A 19,554-nucleotide genomic window follows, 5' to 3' on the forward strand; every position below is an offset into this window, starting at 1 on the left:
TACTGCTCATAAATAAATACTAAAACATAATGATATATACCAGTTTATGACCGCTGCTGTACAAATTTTTTTCCAAGGGTATAACAGAGTTTTTCATTTTTCCAGTGCTATTGCCACATTTATGTCAGGAACAAGAAAGTTTCTATTGCTGTGTTAAATCTTCAAATACTTCAGTTTGACTTTAGAGTACATACTGGAGTTGGTACTGTTGTATTTAGTGAAGACTGTTTTCTTCCTTCCTCACTGTCCAACCATAACTATTACATCCAGAAGTCTATCTTCATAGTGCTGGTTTTAGTCTAAGCTTTATTAATAAATTTTACCTCAGATGATCAAATTGGTTTTTAGCAATTTCTATAATGGTATCTAAAATAAATCCAACACCACCATCACTTTAAAAGATAAAAAAATAACCAATGGCACCTGAAACCTTCATGGTCAGTTCTTCTTCCTCATAAAAAGCCCTGAATTTTCCCCAAAAGTTTACCCATTGTTGGACACAAATAGTGAGCATGACTAATGAACAGAAAGACCGCAGGACAAGGAAGTATGTTGATTAGCACAGTAAGTATGCACAATATAGCGGTATACTGACCATTTTTCCTTGGTTTTGAAATCCTATATGGAAGGCAAACTAATTTATGGGGATTAGATGTCATTAAGACATTTTTTTTCCCCTGTGGTTTAGGGTTGGAATGGGGAAAAGTATGAAAGTGTTTGAATGAAAATTGTATTGAAAGGTAGTAAGGGATGATGTATTTTGGAAAGCATGGAGAAGTCTGACACTCTCCACAAAAAGTCCTGAGATAAAAAAGATAGAGGTAAGGTGAGGGAGATAAGCCTGGAATGCCTTTAAATTGAAGATAGTTTGAGAGTGATGACATGGAGGAATGTTCATTACCAGTGAAGAACCCCAGAAAAGGTGATAAAGGGCTCAAAGATGCCAACCAGGACCCTGATTTTTGTGTCTGAAACAGAGATAGTAGATTGCCAGATTAGGAAAAAGTTTGCAATGCTTTCAACATCAAGTTATGTACGGAGGAGGGACTAGATGATAGTTCTAACTGTGTAAACAAATGGGAAGACATTGGTCTGTGCTGCCCAGGAAGTAGCAAGAAAAATAAAAATTTTTCAATTTTTAACATGTATTTTGAATGACACCGGTTTCAGAGTAAAAAACGTTAACTGTATTACAGCCCTTGTCAGCCATCTTAAGGATCATCCATCTCTTATGTTGACAGAATGATTTTTGAGCTCAGCCTTTCAGATTTGGGATCACTTTCTGATATCAAGGATTTTGAAAGTTCCTACACACTCTCTCTGGAAAACTCTGCATTACTTTGCAAATTCTTTCATTGTGGGTCATACCTACATGGCCTATTGGAAACACAGCTTTGACCTATGATGTTATTTATGCTTTACATCCTAAACCAGAAAGTCCATACTTCTGTAATTTGAGCATTTGAATGCTTACTTTTTTATCATTGTCAGACCAAGGGGTGAGAGAGTAGTTAATGAAAACTAAGCTGCATGTTACAGCATCTTTAATAAGTTTTCCTTTTGAAAAAAAAAAAAAGACAAAAAACCCACCAAAACACCAAACCTAAGAATTTGACAAAGTACTATATATTTAGTTCACAAAAACATTCTTATCTTTGATCATCAATGTATAAGTGAAAAAATTTTCTGCACAGTTACACTTTTCTTCACTTCAGAGGTCAGAGAGGGTAGGAAAACTGCTTTTTCATTTAATTGCATATAAACATGTCCCCAGCCACTGCTTAAACCAAATCGTACACAGAATGTTAAACTACTGCATGTGAAGTTAGCAGCAAATTAATATTTCATGAAAATCCTGCATTAACCCCTTGATCCTGACCTTCAGGTTTAATGGGGAACTGGAACAAAGATGTAGACCAAAGGCTTCAGTACTGCAATAACAACAAAGAACACTACTTCTGGAGCTCATTTCTTCCCTCTCTGTTCAGAATATCCGTGAAGTTTTGACACAGCTCTAGATATTTCTTCTTGGCTCTAAAACTCTGACTGTCCCCACACACAAATCCACTTAGAAGAGGAAAACAGGTTTCATTTACCCATTTGACTTACCCATTTATCTTGCATCTTAAAGAATTATAAATTTCAAGGACAAAATTATTTGTCTTTTGTTGTTCTTGGCCTGGGTGTCCTGGGGCATTACCTTTCCCTGTGACACAATGATATCAAGGACTGCTTCTCAATATGCCTAGCAAGTGATTTTGCTGAATATACTAATCTCTCTTAGTCATCCATCACAGTTTGCTCCTCTGGGAGGCATACCTCAGTGACAGGGTACGTGTCCCTCCACTGGCTGGGTTGTCATGGTTGTGATTTAGGACAACCCTATGAGTGTACAGAGGCTGTAGATACAGTGTGGGACAGTCAGATGATGGAGGTAGTAACACTGCAGCTGAAAAAGGGTGCTCATTGCTAGAGATCAAGCTTAGCAGTAGGAAGAGCCCTTTAAAGAGGAGATGATAGATATTGTTGATTCCCATTTCTCAAAACAGACCTAAAGGGCAGAACCAACATGCAACCAGGGTTCCCTGAATAATTTATTTACCAAAGTACTCAAAATCTTTTCCTGTTCCAATGGGATAATTCTTCTTAGTATTTTCTATGTTAGCTGTTCCCTGGCTTTCTGGGTAAGGTAAAAAGAAGAAGACTTGGTAACTCCCACATTCTGTCCAGCACTTTGCATTCATAGAGATGCTGTCCCCAATGGAGAAAAAAGTTGATGTGATCGTTTGTCTTTCTCATTCTGTTGTTGTTAGGACCCACTTTTGTACTAAAACTGGCACATGGATACAGAATTGATAACTGTATTGTAAATCTACTGCTCAGTGGGCTTTATCTCCTGAGATTTCAAAACAAATCACTCAATCAATCAATCACTAGCCATGTTGTGGGTACAGATATCCTCTGGCGTGGGAGGAAATTCGGATTGATATAGTATTGTATGCTTCAGTCTATCAGAGAACAGTACTTCCAAGAACAACAACTTTCCCCTTCGCTATCACATTCATTATTTCTGAAACTTCATGATGGTGAATTTAAACATTAACTATGTCTCTGCTAAACATTTTAGTACACCCATAAGGTCCGAGTGCCAGGTCACGGCCATAACAGGCATTGCAACAGAAAGCACTTGGATGTTTAGCACTGCTAGAGGATATCCAGGTGCAGAACACCAAACTAAGGGAGGTTCTCCATCTTGATGCAGAAATCTTTTAGGGTTATCTTTTAGTAGTAAAGACATCCTTTTGCAAATCTTCATTTGAAGAATTCAAGCCATTCCATTGCCAATATAAACAACAAAACAGATATGGGACTTGCTTATACTTTCATTCTCCACAGTAGCATGTGTTTCAATTAAGAGTAAAATTATTACATTCTTTAGTTTGCACAATTTTTGATAGAATAGTACATTTATATGTTAATTTTGCTAAGATCAACTTTATTTATCTACAGGAAGCTATTCCAAGATTGTTGTACATTTTCTTCGCTTCTGAAATGTTATCACATTTAATTGCCTGATCTTATTTGGGTTGCAATCATAGTCATTAATTAGCAGGAAGGTGAGGGACAGCATCATATCTAACTATCTGTTATGGCTGCTTTAATGAGGAAAATACCTGCCATCATTTTAAAGGCATCCTGTATACTTCACAAATACAGCTTGCTGTAGCATTCTCATTTAGACTGTGAACATCAAAGGAAATTGATGTCAGGTGTGAACAGAAGCTGTTGAATATATCTGTTGAGGAAGCTGAGTGGTATGTCTGGATGGGAGAGATGAAGGGCAGCTTAAAACATTAACAAAACTACAGGTAATTAGTGTAAACTTTCAAGGGTAAGGTATGCTTGAGGAATAAAAATGTTGTTTATAGCTATTCCCTGTAGTGCCACTATCGCTAAGGGTCTGTCAATGTTTTCATTTATAAAGCTCTATTTTTATAGGATTGTGCACTAGTAATAAAAAAATGTGCTTGGGGCTAGAAGTTGACAATTTAAAGAAAAATAAATTGTTTTTGTTGTTTTGGTGGGTTTTTTAAATTATATGAATAATAGAAGTGTATCTGTGTTGAATGTTTTCCTTTGTATAATTCAGCTGTTGGTTTAAAATCAAATTAATGAAATTTGGCAAGCAATTAGTTTTTAGCATGGACTAATCAGTGTTGGAATTCTTGGGGAAAAATAAATGAAACAAGATTATTTAGTGTTTCACAGGCAAAATTATACCTTTCAAAGGGAACCGTAAAGAATGCAATGCATCTGTAGAATACATTGAATGAATATTTTGCTTCCAAGGAAAGTGCTACAGCACATTACCCAAAAAACAAGTTTTAAGAAGTGACAAAATATAAACAAGAGTGGTCAGTCATAAAGATGTTGTATGTTTACTGTGCATTATCAGGCTTGCCAACTGGCTGCTAATGATGTTGTCTTATCTCATCTCAATAATTCCCATAAATAGAGTATAGTAGGTATCTTCTTGAGCTACTGATATCCTCAGGCTCCTACATGCTTGAGAGACACAAATTTACTAGGAAAAAAAAATCTTTTAATTCTTACCATGCAATTGCAGATTAATATTGTTTCAATGGAATTTCATATTAGAATCCCTTTACTGAAGGAACACTTTTTTTTCCTCATCATCTTACAGCAATTGGAGTAGTGAAATAATGGCTGCATGGTCATGAAATGGATCTTTAAAATGGAAGTTTAAGGGCCAAATGTGCCATGAGTCACATGAGTGCATGTCTAGAATAATACTTACTGTTCATACAAGTTTTTTTCACCTTCTAAGATGTCTGATTGCTTTAGAACAGAAGTCAAGCATCATTACCATACTATACAGATGAGGGAACTGAAGGCAAGTAAGCAGATGGCTCAAATGTCTCTCAGCAGAGCAATGCTAGCAAGGGACTACAAGTAAAGTCTCTAGAACACCATCCTAGTGCTTTACCTACTGTATGAGTATGGCTCTGCTATCTGTCGAAGTTGTGGAAATTTTTAGCCCAAACTTTCTCTATCAAGAGTGGATATTTACTACAGAATGAAACCCTTTAAATTTTGGAATTATTTTAAAGACTTTTATCAAATCCCTAAAATACAATCCGGATAAAAATATGGTTTGTTTTGGGTTTGATTGTTTGGGTTTTCTGATGGTGAAACCAATTGTTTCATCTACATGTATATTTATATGGTTTGCTCCTTCTCAAAGATCGTAGTTTCAAACTCACAGTGCCTGAGCACTGTGGAAAAAGTAACAGTGTAGTCCCAAATACTTGCTGTAGCAACTTTTGGTAAGAGACGACTTAGAAAGTACATCCACTTTGGACTATGTCTTTTTTGTAAATGCTAGACCAGGGTTTAACTTTTGTGATGATTACTACATTTGTTTTTTCTGTGGGAACACATTAGTACTTTCCTGCTACTCAGCCAGTTCCTGGACCTGCAATCATGAATCCCAGTATGTATGCCCAAAGGGCAGGATCATGGACATCTAACCCAATCACCTGCATAACACAGGCTAGAAAATATTCCAAATGTGATTCCTTGTCTTTGGAAACAGAGCACCTTTTAGAAACATCCAAGCACAAACTACCATTTCCACTGTGTAATTTCATTACTTTTCAGGAGAGAGAATGAAATCATCAACATTACACCTCATGAGCCCTGACAAGACCAAAGTTGGTGTAACAGAGATCCCTTCATCTAACTAGAGCTACATGTGTAAGGAAAATTCTGCACAAATTGCCAATTTCAATCTTGGTACTAATTCTATAATAAAGCTAGTTTATGATTCAAGACCTTCTGATCTTCAGCATGCTCATATATATATATATATCTCAAGCTTCTTTTTTTTCCTCTCTTAAGCTCATCGCCCACTGCCCTTATGTGAAAGGGTTGAATTCTGTCCTTAGATCCCTGACTTCAATTGATTTTAGTTTAAAAGTCTCAGGGAAAATTTGGCACAAAAGATCCCATATATTCACACTTTCTTTTTATGAACATGAAGCTATGTTTGGGTGCAATAAACACCTGTCATCTTAAATAGTAAAGAATGTACTGCATTCTGCTTGTGTGGTGGGTTGGGTTTTTTTGGTTGGTTTGGTTTTTTGTGGTGCTTTGGGTCTTTTTTATAAAAGTGCTTTAATTTCTAGTGAAATACAAAGCCACAGTGAAAGAATTCACATTTCACAAAAAGAATTGTGAGGACTGCAAGTGAATCTAAATAGATAAAAGTACAAAATATCTTATTTATTCAAAAAGACACAATACTGCTGTTGTAATTCAGCTGACCTTGAAACAGATATGACACAGCCATTTTGTTTAATAATGATATGCCTAATATTAATATGGAGATGACAAAAAATATTTTAGACAGTTCCAGTGACTGACAGGTAGTGATATCCTATGAAAAGCTTCAGAATAACTCTTTCACAATTTCAACAATTATCTTTTTTCTCTCAGAAGTTAAACAATAGATGAGACCTCCTAATGGCTTTCCATGTGTTCATCACAGCTACCTGCGTGAATTTGCAGTAATTAAGCAATCTGAAACACTGACTGACCCAGAGAGAAAGCTATTCCATACCGGTGGTGTCCTTGAAATGTCTTCATCATCAAGCAGTCTCTTCTCTTCATCTCAGTGAAAGCTAATGTCAGCACTACTGTGTAGCAACCATTCCCCTAAATAGCTATTGAAATCTTATAAGGATGGTTTTTTATTATTATTTAAAAGAAAAAGAAAAAATTAAAAGGAAAAATCCCATCAGCAAAGCAGTGTGGGCAGAGAAATGGCCCTGTAAAAATGTTTCTGCTATCAGGAGGGAGGGAAAGGGGGCTTGGTGGGGATAAAAACAGTCTTTTTTTTTTTAAGGTCAAAAATATAATTAGCATTTGAAAGGATGTGAAGATGCACTACCTCAGGGACCACAATGGCCAAATTTGTGCCATTTAATGTCAACAGCCATCGGAGTTGTGATAAAATTAATAGAGCCTTGTATGATTGATAACATACCTCATCTGCCATTCCAGTACAAAAATCCCACAGGTTTAGCAGCAAGAAATAACGTTTAGATCACTTTTGAAAGGAAGCTGTTTGAAAGATGTACTTATGGGCTTTAATTAGCTTCTGAAATCCATGACAACCTTCCCCACCACCACTACCAAAAGGTAAAAATGTATTGTTTAATTATTAACTGTGTGAGGTGAGTTTAGTGTATGTCTTCAGTAACAGGACATTCTTTGTGGACACTGAAGGGTGAGGGTGATGAGAAAGGCAGACTTTTTATAGTGATTTTTGAAGTGGAAAAACAGTAGCTTGTGTGAGGGAAAGGAAAAGAAAGGAGGTGGCTCACTAACAGTGAAGGGAGTTAAACAATGACTTCAGAACTGAAAGGAAGCTATGCATTCTGAAAATACCATACACTTTAACTAGGAATCAGTTTATTTTTCACTTATTGGTAGACCACACTAATTTTCCTACCCTGATCTGAAAAAGCGTTTAAATGTTTTCACCAATTTGACTTTTAGAATCACACTGATTTGTTATGTTATGAATCAGAAATTAAAGTCTTGCTTAAGTACACCAAGTCACAAGCCTTGTAGGGACCATATGTGTGATTCTGTTGAATTGAAAAGGCAGTTTTGTCATTAACGGGAAGTATTGATCGCAAATCTATTTCATGGTTTGGGGACACAAGCTTTTCTTACATTTTAAGAAACAGGCTTTTACTTGATTTAGAGTCACATAATGGTACAATTTTACGGAGTTTTGTGTTGTCAGTCCTCCTTGTATTTCTTTATAAACTATAAATTATGTAAAACTGTGAACAAGTTAACAATCTGTCCTGTTATTTAGCAGGTAATATGCTACATATACATTTCTAGTAAAAGCATTTTTTTATCCTACTGAAAACTATCAATAATTGACTGAAAAACAATGTATAAATACTTAGCTCAATATCAGTCACAGGACAGTGGTAATGTTTTGATTAATCTATACATATTTTTGCTTTTGGTTTATGTCATCAATGTTATAATCTCGATGAAAAGATATCCAGTGTTTAGAGGTGGGTAAGAACTAACACATCATCCCATTATCTCACTACAGCAGCAGACCACAACTCATCGCCACCCAATTGCTGCAGCATTATTTTAACAGAGTTCCACCCCAGATCCTACCATATTCCTCAGGAGTTGCAACAAAATGAGTCTATCTGATCTGTCAAGAGTAGAGCTAGCCAGGGGAAATCACAGGGGCGAAAGGTGAACTGGTTAACCAAAAATTTAATCTTTGATGAAAAATTTAATCAAAACTTAAATGTGAACAAAAAGGGCTATCCATCAAGATCATGAAGCTTCAACTGCAGCAGTCTCCTAATGTATTAAATACAGTCACTATGAGTTGTCTCAGTGATGGTAACCACTCAGCAGCTTCAGTGGAGAAAATACATGTCAGAGAAAAAAAGCCACAGTTGTACTGTCCCCACATGTCATTTCTCTGCCACTTCATCTGCCCTCTAAAAATTCTGCAGAACCAATTGAAAGGTTCTTGAAACCCAATTATTTGCTCTGAAATAGATAGTTCAGTGGAGGAGGTCACTAGACCAGAGTTTCTGTTGGTAAATCATCTCTTGAGCATTTGGCCAGAACACAGTATCTGACATCTTGCTCCCTGATACATTGCACAAGCAGTAAAGGCATAGGAGAAACAAATATAGATGCATATTGACTAATAAAGGCAACAAAACCTGAGATATGTTTTACTTCATATGATATACATGTAACTTCACTAAGAAAAATCTTATCACTGTAACACTTTTAATAAATAAATTCATTCAAGAGTTTCCAGTGATAGGGAAAAGCTTCATGAATAATCTAATGCTGTGATAACTTAATGGGACTATTCATATCCCAGCTGATAAATGCACAGCAATTCCTGACAAGATACTGGCACTCAGAAAAGCTGATGGATGGAATTATACTTTAAATACCATTTACCTCCACAGGCTAACTACTGGCAAAAAAGGACTGCCCTTAGAAGTTGAGTAACAATGGCAGCATCATAAAAAAATGCATGTAATACCAGAACAACAAAGGAAAACATTTTGTATCGTTATTGTGTGTACTTCAATGGTAGGAGTAAGAAGTATTAATTTTCCTTTTACAAAACAGTAAGCCTGTAAAATACGATGTGCTGAGGTCACAGAGATTAGAACACATAGGATGTTTCTAGATATGTATACACTCTAGAAACACTCAAACTATGACAAGGAGCCCAAACACACAGTTTAGGGTGTTGTTATAGGAAAACAGACAGGAAAGTCTATAATTAAAATTGTCCCAAATTTCCCAGACAACTTTTCAGCCGGCAGGAGCATGCAATTGACTTGTTTCAGCATAAATGACTTGGGCTGAAAAAAAACTCTTCAAAGGCAGGTATCTTCACCCTACAACACTTTTCAAATTTCAGCTAAAGTTATTTGGTGACCAGATTATTTACAATATTTTTTCTAAGAAAGTCTAGCACTTCCAAGCTTTTGCAGAGATGCTTGAAATACAGCTGAGAAGGAAAAGGATGGCAAGAGAAAAGGGTCAGATTTGTGCCTGCTTGTTCGTTTATGACTTCATTTTCTTAAGAGTGTGTTCATACTGAGCAGCCTTTATTCCCTCACGCCTCCTAACTGCTGAGGGACTGTGCTTGAACCTTCCACACAAGTATGTATAAATGCTCCACTATAAGCCTACAGTTCAGGGTGAGATTTCCCCATCAAATTTCTTTCCAAGCAAAATAGTATTTTGCTGGGGCGATGAGCACCAGAATGGATAGCAGGACTTTGCTTTCACTGTCAGCAGCTGTATTTGCTTGCAGTGTTGAAGGACGAACAAGAAATGGGTCAGTGCAGAAGCAGTGAGTGAACTGCAGCAGGTGTTGACTGCAACATACTGAAAGATTCTGACTGGTCAAAATAAGGCTATCTTACTGAAACGACTAGCTTAGTTCTGGAAATACTGAATGTTTAAATCCTTGACTTTAAGCAAGTATAGTTTTTTTAAAGGCATGGTTCATTTCATACATTATATCACAGTTTTTTGAAAGATTTCTGGCAAAACATTAACAGAGCATGAAACTTTATCAAAATCCATATTTTGAAAGAAAGCATAGATTTTGCAGAATATTTTTATTATTATCTAAGAAAGCAGGCTTTTTGCCTAACTACTTCAAATCTTTTTCAAGATATAATTTATCAAAAAGAGGTTCTGTTGGATATTGAATGACACACCTTCCCTTTTCTTCTCCAGGCCATGATTCTTCTAGCACTTCCGTTTTGCCAATCACCTTCTCATTGTCATCTGGTCCAAATGTCTTACACCATAAGTTATTATCAGTACAGCTAATATTTGGGGTACTCAATTTAGGACCACTAAAGAATTAAAGCAGAAATAATAATTATTCTATAGCCCCATTAAGTTACTGGCTGAGTTAGTTCTTTCTGAATATGTTATATTCACCTAGGATATTTTGGTTTGATAGTAAGTATCTGCATATGTCAAGCTCTGTAGAAGAACGTATGTCTTTATTTCTCATTTTATATTAATTTACGAAAAAAAAGTACTGATTCTACTTGGTAATTAGATTCTTTGTTGTTTACTATAGTTGCTACAACTTCTAATGGTGATAGAACAAAACTACAGTGAAGGACCTTAGAAGAAATTAAAGAATTAAAATATGGTCTGTAAAAATTCATTATTTGCACCAAAAGATAAAGGATTATTGCTACAATAAAACTAACTGCACAACAAGCAAAACAGCAGTGGATGCCTGCCTTGTTTTTTTCATGCAGGCAACACACCCATTTCATGTTTATCACAGTTCTTCAGCCTTCTGTAACCTCAGTTCTCCACTGAGCTCAGGCAATGAACCTGTGACCTCCCAAAAGAAAGTAAATATATCATTCCAACTTATTCTTGTTTCTGTGCCTTCCAGAAGAAAGTAAATATATCATTCCAACTTATTCTTGTTTCTGTGCCTTCCAGGTTATGTTATTATCTCATTTTATGGTCCTGAAGTTTGGCACAAATATTCAGGTAGAGCCTTCACTGGGGATAAGCACTGTGAAATGTTTACAGTCTGTAACATTCCTGTTTTTCCTTTTTCTTGTACTACATCAAGTAACACTTCAGTAAAAATGTTTTTTTTTTTGTTCACTGATACAATTTTCAATACCCGAAATGTTAGCTTTAGCCAAGTTAGAAATACAGTTTAGATATATTGTTATCACCGAAGAAAGATCATAAACTGTATTTGGAAATTAGCTCTGATTTTATTTTTTCCTCATTCCTGAATCAGAAGAAACTGACTCAATTTTTTCTTTCAGATGGGGGACTTTTCATTGAAGATTCCTTTTTATTTGAGTTCTCATTTATGAGGCTTTTCATGCTTTTGCTATCTGTGTCAAACTTGAAGGGAACTTGACCTTATATGCTTAGATCAGGTAGACCACGTGAGATTTCTTCTCCATCCCTTATTTGCCAAATCTGTCATAGCTCAATGGATGTCATTTTTAGATGTTTTCTCAGCTATATTTCTGTTCAGTCTTTTCATCTGGCTGGAGAAAACAGTGCATATTTAAAAAAGAAGAGAAGAAATCATAATACTCTAGCTTGAGCATGAGCCTCTGTTAACTTTGCTGGGAACTGGCTTATATTTCTTTTTTTTAATTATTTTTTTGGAACTCATTCCATGTGTATGCTGAATTTCTTAGCATTGTACATGATCCTTTCTTGATACAAAGTTTTCCCTGTAGAATCCTACCGGTGGAGTGTGATTCAGAAGAGTTGCTTAAATACCTACATACACTAGTACAAACATTTTCTCCCTGAAATTCATACAATAAGCAGGAGATGTGTGCTAAGGTTAATTGTTGCAATAAGGACTATATTAAATAAATAAATTAAGAATGGAGACAGGCACTTATTCCTAGAAGCTTTGCAGCAATTCTGTAGGAACCACCTAAAATTCAATCTCTAACATTTCTTGTCATCTTTTAGAAACTGATCCTGTCAACTGCTTGGAGACCATCAGTGCAGCTACCAATACAGCAGTCAGTAACATATTCTGTTTGGGGTGCAAGGTAAAACAAATACATTTCCACTCAGTGGCTTCATCCAAAACTGGCCAGACAAATCAGTCCTAAGTGTAGAAGGTATTTTTACCATTACCATACAAGTATATTCAGATTATAGTGCAAGGGGTGTTGGGATTTTTTCTAGCAAAGGAAGTCACTGTATCTGCTCAAATCTGAAAAACAAGTTTTCAAAAATTAAATTTTAGGATTTTCAGGGTTTCTTTTAGGAACTCATTTCAGGGTTTGGTTGTTGGTTTTTTTCCTCTTCTCTCCTTTCTCTCCAAGTCACTGAGTTTGGAAAATTGAATTCCTAAATCCTTTCCATACTCTCAACAAAAAAAGTCAAGTTCAGCCCTGTGAGCTATATTGTTTTAGTGCTCTGATAGTCAGAAAAGTCAAATCAGTAGTGACGTTGTCAGTCTTTAACTGATTTACTGTGTTTTTTCATTTTACATCATCGGGGATGTAAGTGGTGTAAGCAACAGCAGTGGATGGATGGATGGATGGATGGATGGATGGATGGATGGATGGATGGATGGATGGATGGATGGATGGATGGAGAATAGATGTTGGAATTAATATCATTGACAATGAATACTGAAAAATGCACTTGGGTGTGTAACTTGGGCACAGCATAACTTCTATATTCATGTATAATTAACTCTCCATCAGTTTAGTACTTAATTTTTGATTATGTGACAGCAAATGAAAGCAGACATGTTTTTAATTGGTAAGTTTTCTTACATCATCAGTGAGAGTCATTGCTCCAGACAAGACTTAGCACTCATTTGGCAATAATTAGCCATTGTTAATGCTTCTCTCCTCCCAAAACAAGCCTCTGTCCACATCAAAAATAACATGTCATTTCTGAGTGAAGGAATGCTTAAAGGAGAAAGCCCTTTCCTGTTACTTTTTTACTATGAAAAATAATTAATATATCTGTCTTTCGTGGCTCACTTGTCTTTACCTGTGAGCATTTTCCCCTCTCTTCACAAGATGTCATCCTTCTGCTCAGCTAATAACAATAGCTTCAGCTCTCTATAACCCACTTTTGAAATAATCATCTTTATTTTAAACATACAGAATATGTAAAGTAGACACACAGAAATGAAGAAAAGGAATGCGTAAAAGGCACAAGAGACTTTATTTACAAAAATATTTTGGATCCAGAATCCTAATATGTTTTGCCATTGGAGATTCCAGAGCAATCACAATTTAAATGATGCTGTGTGGAACACTAGGGCTTGTACAGTCTTTAAGTAATCACCATGCAAATATTATTGTGTTTCCTACTTATGTTGTCAGGTTTTGGGAAAGGACAGCCTGACACATATTTCATTTTTTCTTATCCAGCAGGTACACATTTATTGGCTGGGCTTGTTGCTGCTTCTGCAAGTCTTGAAACAATTTGCAAATGCACCTATCAACACACCTCTGTTGAATTCCAGTATTTGAATACTGAATAGCTAAGATGATAGAAAGTAATTCCATTAAGATCCCTGATAAGAAAAAGGGTTTCAGAGAGATGATTTTGAACCTGTAAGTATACGGAAAGTGCATCAGGCTTTACGTTACATAGCCATCACATGTTTGCCAGAGCTTGGTGTGGAGTATAAACACTGTCATTAGCCAGTCACTGCATTACAGCTAATTTGCACATAAAAATGTTGGATGTTTTTTCTGGTATTGCATTCAGATACTTTTCCTGTTAATTTCTTACTTGTGAGGAATAGATAGACAAAAAGATGTTCTTTAACTATATAGGGAGATATTTGAAAATAATCCATTGACCTGTTGACAGGCTTCTAGGCAAGTAGTCCAAAAAGCATCAGTTATCTGATTAATTTCATGACACTTTTTCCAGACCACAAATAGTTCATAAACACATTGTGAAATCCCTATATGAATTCATTACTTAAAATAATTCTCATATATTCTACAGTAAAGGATGATTTATTAAATATGCTGATAATTTGTAATTTCCATCCTTTTTTGTTATGCAGCAATAGGTTTGCTGGTAAGTAGTGTAGCATGGGCACACAATCATCATCAGCAGTTTATCATTCCGCGCATTCCAATAAAAAATGATAAATTCCACAACCCCTGTTACCACAATTCTGAATTGTGTAACTTTAAGGCCAGTTGAGAGAAATGTCTCTCTCTTTTCCTTTCTTTTTTTTTTTTTTTTTTGCTGTTTGTGTGTTAGTGAAACTAAGCTCTACCCCAGGACAGATCGAGATCTCAAGGTTGCTGAAATTCATCACATAAATGATTCTGTATAAACAGTTGCCTTAGCAGTACAAAGTATAAACAAAGAGATGACATTAAGCTCTATGTAATAACCCTGTTAATATCAACATGCGGATTCCTGACACTTTGGCGGCAGTTGAATCAGGGCCAATAATTCTTACCCAAAATGGTGCAACTATAATTAATATTCATTCATTTATAACAATAAAGAAACAGTTTAAAACTAGATTTTGTGCTATTTTCCTACAAGCTAGCCTTTGTGCTGTTTTAGTGGTTAACATTAATAGAGATTTCTATCTCAGAGCAGACTTGAAGTTGGAAAAATTAAAAACCACTTTCTTGTTTATGTTTTCACGAGCTTTATTACTGTTTATAGAAACACATCAGACTCTGAGCCAACATTTAAGGATTCAAAACACACAGAGAAAAATGCATATGCACATATATGCACACATATGCAACCCTGCAGAGTAAAGAGGAAATAAAAGTAGTTGTGAAGACCACAAGTTGACCTGCATTCACTGTTTATGTATTTCTAAGCTTGTCTGTAATCCTAATAATTAGCCTCCTAGTATTGGTTCTGCTGAAGTGCTTGCAGTGCATTAGAAATGTCAAAATGAATCATGGTAGGAAACACTATAGAAGATCTACAACAGGTACGGGTGGGAGGAATAATAAAAAGCATCAACCTCTCCCACCTCATTCCCTGATTACTTGGAAAAAAATTAAGCAAAAGGACAAAATACAACTTAATAATTGCAGATGAAGAGCAAAGAACAAAAATAAAATTGTGATTAGGAGCTGGAATTGAAAAAACAAATGTTCTTAATCTTCCTTAGTTTTTTTCTTTTTTTTTTTTTTTAATAAAGCAGAAGAAAGAAACCTTGCCCAGGTGGAAATAAAATATTAATACTCTAAATGCTCATAATTTTTTTTCTACTGGTCATGTTTAGCTAGGCAGAAAATTTAAAAATTCTGCTGGCATGTTTGTTGGGAATAAAAAAGCCTGTAGGTCAAGTCTTTCTGAGAGAATGCCAAATGTCTTTGTGTCCAGTTATTTATGGTTTCAGATAATTGTACAGAAAATATCAAATTTGCATAGTGTGATTATTGCTGATTATTTATCTAGCAGTCAAAATGTTTCAGTGGTTCCTAGGATGACAGATTGACAAGTACTTAAAACTCATTCATTTTATGAAATTTGCATGTAATTAGGCAATAATGAAGGGGATGTTTGTGGACAGCGGATTATACTACAATATGCTGGAAGCGATTCAAATGCTTGACAAAGTGTTAACATTATCTTCAGTTTCAACTAAGTCTTGAATGTTTGGCTCAAAAAATCAGTGGAAAAATGAAATGGGTTATGGAAAGTTACTAAATGTATTGCAAGAATGAAGTATATGTTTTTTACTCCTCTCTTTGTCTGTTCCTACTTATTTATGCACTGCTGATGAATTGTTCTTTAGATATTTAACTCATATCACATTCGGTGCAGCTCATCCGTAATAGTTTTGCTGCTACTGCTGCGGTCATTATCACAGTGAAATCCTATGAAGAATGGCTTTCTTTGGTTTCTTGGCATCCATGTGGGATCTGAATTTTAAAGCTCCTGCTTTGAGATTCATACAAAAGAATGTGATTTTGAAGAACTGATTTATCACACAAGATATAATATGTTTCTTAACCAGTCGTTTCTGAACAAATAGAATATTTGACTTTACGGTACATGCTTTAAGTGGAGGTAACCTTCGCCAGTACTTTGCAAATGACTCCTACTTGTATAAAGGTACAAAATTAGTTCAAGGTCCTGGTAGTCACATTTTATATAATAAAATTCTTGTTTCAATGGCTTGAGCGGGTACATCCCCGGTTTCAGAGGATTTAAAGTATATGCATCAAATGCACTTCTACAGTTGGCTTCATAGTCAGTGCTCACCTTTTTAATACATGCTAGTGTGCAGGGACCTGTGTAATGAAATTTGCTGATAATTGGCTGCTTTCAAATACTTCTCTCTTATTTTTGGACTACATTCACTACCTTGATTTAGGATGCTCCCAAAGTAATGGTAATGGTGCCATGCCGCTTTTGTAGAATGAAGTTGATGCCTACATGTGGGACCTACAAGGTAAGCATACTGATCAGGGAGTTGCCTAGGCTGGTCAATTGAAGAGGTACGTATTTAAATGTCGACCGGAGTGTGTTAAAGCAAAGTTGTTATATGCATTTATTATATTAGTTAAATAGTTGATGGTCAAAATGGTGTTTTGTTTGTTCACATAGATGTGTTATGTAAACCCATACTTGCAGTAGGGATTCCCTGTTCATCAACTCTGGGATGAGAGGCCAGGATTCTCATTTTGCTGTACTTATGTTTGCTGTACTTATGTTATCAACTTATGATAACATAGGAGATAATGAAGTTAAAGTGGTATTTGTATGTGGCATTGCTGTCATGCCCATACCTCAGACAACATTTCTCTGAGTCCATTAATATTTGCACCTGTGACTAGGAAAGATGGGGAGGGTGGGGGGATATACTTTCTCCTGCTCCTTCACCAACCCTTTTCCATTTAGGCTGGTTACAGCAGTTTTTGAGAATTTTTAATACCCTTGGGATGTTCAAGCCAATACGGTCATATAGCTGTGTCTCCTGAATGTTTCCGGGGTCTTGTTTAGGGTTACAAAAATTGTTTTAAGAATACCACCCAGAGATCTGCCCCAAGGATGGATAGCCATGGCATGTAGGAGAATATGGGCAAGTATCTAGGGAACTTCTTACCTCCAGTGGTTTGGAACTTCACTCCTGAGCAACTACAGGACCCTGGTAAAGTGATAAAATATTTGAAAAGAAAATTATGTGACTATTCCAAGGAAGAACAACTTACTGCTCTGTGCTGGGACCTGGCCACTATCTACCAAACACTGCTTGATAGTAGGCAGCACCATCAGGAGCAAGAGGGGTAAAACGGACCCACAGGCACTGTGGCTACTCCAGTCCCAGCAACAGGCACTGTGGCTACTCAAACACCAGTGACAGGCACGGCAGCTGAAACAAAAAGAAAAAATCCCCAGACTTCCCTACTCAGAAAAAATAGACCAAAAATATTCAGCTTGCTTAGTAAGGGATGACAATAAACCTGGACCATGACAAGAACAGGAGGAAGTAGCAGAAACAGGGGTGATCACCCGATCCCTGTCTCTGAGTGAGGGGTGGATAATGTCCTGGCTTTCAGCTGGGATAGAGTCCATTTTCACAAGAAGGGGATGCAGCCAGGACAGCTGACCCAAACTAACCAAAAGGAATATTCCAGTCACATGTTCTGACTTGGCTGGCCAAGTGTGGAGCCAGGAGTTGGACTCGATCTTTATGGGTCCCTTCCAGCTAAGGATATTCTATGATTCTATGATTCCATACCATATGGTGTCATGCTCACTGTGTAAGGGAGGAGCTGGCCAGGGAGGAGGCATTGGGACAGGCTGGACATCAAGTTCCAGGCAGTGAGAAAATTGCAATATCAGTCTCTTTGCATACTCTTCTATAAGTATTGCTATTTTTCTCTCCGTTTGTTGTCCTAGAAACTGCCCTTATCCCAATCCATGATTTTTTTTCCTTTTTCTTCCAATTCTCCTTCTCATCCTACAGGCAGTGGAAGGAGGAGTGAGGGAGCCAAAAAGGACTGTCATGGTTTAGCCCCAGCCAGCCAGAAAGTCCTGTCTGGAACCTTTTGTGGATTTAACCTGTAGCATTTGGGGCTGACATGGTAGGCTTGTTCCAGAGAGTGTCTTCCTGATTCCTACTAAACTCTGGACAGGTTAACTTCCAGCCTATTCAGTTGTGCCCCTCTGATGTAGCAGTAGCTGTTATATGCAGCCATAGACCTCCTAAGGTGAACTGTATCTCCAGAGAAATTGTGACATCACCTCATGGGAATTGTACTTGCATGATGTTGACAAATATTCAGACTGCACTTGGTGCAGATCCAAGTCTAATCAATGAAAGATGTGACTCCTGATTATAAACAATGCAGACCATCATGCAGAAGATAAAATGGATACCATATGACAGCAGACTAACTGAAATTCACCTGTGTTTTGTGAGATTAAAACCCACCCCATCTTCCCTAGCATGTGTACATGCAGGATTTGTACACTCCTTATCATCTGCAACATGAGAATGTCCTCTTTTCTGTCCCTGATCCCCAGGTGTATTCCCATAGCAGAATTCTTATCAAGAAGTTTATTCTGTACATATCTAATACAAGATCTTTCACCCTTCTTGCCAAAGCAAATGGCTTAAACATTTGTTCAGAAGCAGGAAAAAAATCTCTGTACTCACTGATGACTACATCTTGAGTTCTATCAAAAATTTTGGGAGCATTTTTCAGAAATGATTTCACATTAAGGAGGCAGAAATGTCAGAAGGAGGGGGAGAACATTCAAGCTCCTGATGGACCTCTCTCAATGAGTTTTCTGCATAGTATTCTCAAAAGCTTTATGTAACCTGAATTAATTACTAAATCTATCCCCTTCATTATCTAATTAACTCATTCCACTGTTTGGATTTTTTTTTTCTTTCTGTCTTTAAAAAGCTGTTCAATTACTAACATTTCAGCATCTGCTTCTGTATTCTGATGCAAGGCAGAAGGATCTGATAGTTCTTTTAACTCATTCAGACATGTGAAATTTCAGAATCTTCACATTCCCCCCCCCCACCCCAGCATATAGATAGCTACCCATCTGGTTGACTTTTTCATGGAAGGGTTTTCTAGTATCAGAAAAGCCATATGAGAAAAAGGAGAGAAGTACATAGAGCACAACAGGACCATAAGACATTTTCCTAAGCACAAGGAACACAAGGTCACACTTTATGGTTTCAGAGGCAAAAGAAGAGAAGGCAGCAGTTGTAGGGTATACAAGATGGCAGTTAGAAAGGTTAGGGTATAATACCTAAGCTTCTGTAACACAGAAAAGAATGAAAGGATATGTTCATTCTTTCATTCATTCATAGGAGGAGAAGACAGTACAAGAAAAAGAAGTCTTTGTGGTTCCATGGGGCTTCTCTAGTCTCTGGGTTTTTTTCTTTGAAAACTAAATTGCATCCAAATTGTTGCTTTGCAC

This window comes from Gallinula chloropus, assembly GCF_964237585.1.
Source record: "Gallinula chloropus genome assembly, chromosome: 1".
Taxonomy (NCBI): Eukaryota; Metazoa; Chordata; class Aves; order Gruiformes; family Rallidae; genus Gallinula; species Gallinula chloropus.